This window comes from Triturus cristatus, chromosome 4_1, assembly GCF_964204655.1.
Source record: "Triturus cristatus chromosome 4_1, aTriCri1.1, whole genome shotgun sequence".
Lineage (NCBI taxonomy): Eukaryota > Metazoa > Chordata > Amphibia > Caudata > Salamandridae > Triturus > Triturus cristatus.
In genome coordinates, this window is record NC_140585.1 from 1,305,634,613 (window position 1) to 1,305,636,928 (window position 2,316).

General features: G+C 45.8%; 1 pseudogene; it reads right to left on the reverse strand.

The window, feature by feature from the left end:
• Positions 1-516: 516 nt before the first annotated feature.
• On the reverse strand, positions 517-1,501 carry LOC146856613 (large ribosomal subunit protein uL4m pseudogene; annotated as a pseudogene).
• Positions 1,502-2,316: the final 815 nt, after the last annotated feature.

Here is a 2,316-nt window from a genome sequence, read left to right on the forward strand (position 1 = left end):
CCCAGTCCTTGTCGGTCGGAACGGTTTGCGAACGGGATCGGAATCGGGCACTAAGTAAGGAACTTGATTTTCCCAAAATTAGCAATAAACCTGTCCCTCTTTTATCTTATGCAGATGACATGGTCTTGTTAGCAAGGACTGCTATGAGTTTGCAGAAATCCCTTTGACAATGCTTGTTTGGTCTTTTTCTGTCTATTTCTGTTGTGTTTAGTTGAGCATGACGGAGATGTTCAGTTGACTGCAACGGATGCTTTTATCAGCATTTGCGGGCTAGCCCGAGTCTGTCTCATTCATGTTTAGCTATGTTGCATCATTCGCGTACAAGTCGGTCGTGTCAGGCTCTTTTCCAGCTGATTCACTCAGACGGATTGATTTCCATGCGTGTCGGTCGTCCGTATTGTGCTCCCTGTGAGTCGGTTGTATTTGACACGCGGTGCATCGTACTCCGCCGGTCGTACAGCACGCGTACATGTTTTTTTTTTTTTTTCCTTTTTCCTTCTTTCCCTCTTTTTTTTATTCAAACCTTGTTCTTTTTTATTTATTTACAAAACGTGATGCAGGAGACCCCCCCTTGAGGCGTGAGATGCTCTTATGGAAAGTCACTGTAGGGGAGTTTGAAGGGATAGAGCGAGGTGTACCAGACGTCATGCCAAAGCAGCTTCTGCTCCAGAAACTCCACTGTCTGCAGAGTCAGCACTAAGGTTTCATGCTTGAGAATACTGTGGACGTTCAGGCCTATAGCGGGCACCAGGTTGATGGTTTTCAATGTGGCTGTCGCTTGGAGAATATTTTCAGGCATTTGTTCATCGACATCAGCAATCAGCACAGAGTTCCCCCAGTGCCGGTATCTGGCCAGCTCCACCAGGTACTGGGGGTCATCGGTGGGAATGTCCAGAGAGTCGATGACATGGAGATCGCCCTGTGTCAGTTTAGTAGTCAACGCCACCTTCAAACCCAGCACGCGCACTTTCATCGGAAGCATGTAGAAGTAACTGCTGGGGCCCCGTGGCCCGTGGGCCAGACCACCGCCTCTCCAAAGCGGGGAACGAATGCTGCCTTGACGAGCACGACCACTGCCCTTTTGTTGCCAAGGTTTCCTTCCCCCACCTCGCACCTCAGCTCTTGACTTTGTTTTCGCATGGCTTATGCGCTTAAAGTTTTTCTGCCAGATTGCCACTTGATGAAGAACATCAATCCTGGGCATGACAGTGAAGACATCTGGGTGGAGGTCGACCAGGCCTAAACGTTCATCCTCATAGTTCCTCAGGGACTCCAACCAGGCCTGCCCTGGCTTTAGGTGAGAAGGAACATTTATGCTGCATTTTCTGATGACTGGTAGGCTTGAGCCAGCTGGAGATTGGTTCACAATGGAAGATGGGTCTACAGTATCAGGAGGTATACTGAGGTTGGGTGGCAGTGCTGTTTCGGAGGACAGGGTCGACAGCAGCCGACATACCTGTCTGCAGACCCGGACTAGGCTCCTCAGCCTGCACGCGTACATGTTGGTCAGAATACATTCCCGGTCCTTGTCGGTCGGAACGGTTTGTGAACGGGATCGGAATCGGGCCCTAAGTAAGGAACTTGATTTTCCCAAAATTAGCAATAAACCTGTCCTTCTTTTATCTTATGCAGATGACACGGTCTTATTAGCAAGGACTGCTATGAGTTTGCAGAAATCCCTTGATGCATTTACTGTTTTTATGACCTCGTTTGATTTAAAAGTTAATTTTATAAAATCATATACAATGGTATGTGGACCTAAAACCGCTAATACCAAAACTTTTATTGTGCAGGGTAAGAAGATAGAAAAGGTCAGTCATTTTACTTTCTTGGGTAATCTTTTTAATAGCCAGTTGAGATGGGAACCACTTTTGACCTTAAAAGCACAGCACACAAGTAAGGCAATGGATGCACTATTTTGTTTTGCTTGTAAATTGGGGCATAAGCCTGTGAAGGAACTAATTACCCCTTATATAGCCAAATGTCTCTCTATTGCCACGTTTGGATCCGGGGTTTGGGGCTACGCTAAAAGCCAATAGCTTGTAGTAATCAAAAATACATTTATGAAAAGGCTACTGATGGCCCAGACAAAATCACTCCTACCCTATTCTGCCACAGGGAACTTGGCTTAGTATTTATTGAAGACCCTATAGGAAGTGCCCATTTGCTCTAATGGGCCAAGATATGGACCCCTGAGGACTTAACATTTTCATGTGATGTTATTAAAGACTGTCTAAAATTATATAATGTTTTAAAGATTCCTTGGTTTCAATATTTAGGAGGAAACACCATGAAATTGGTCTTGAGTACTTGTTT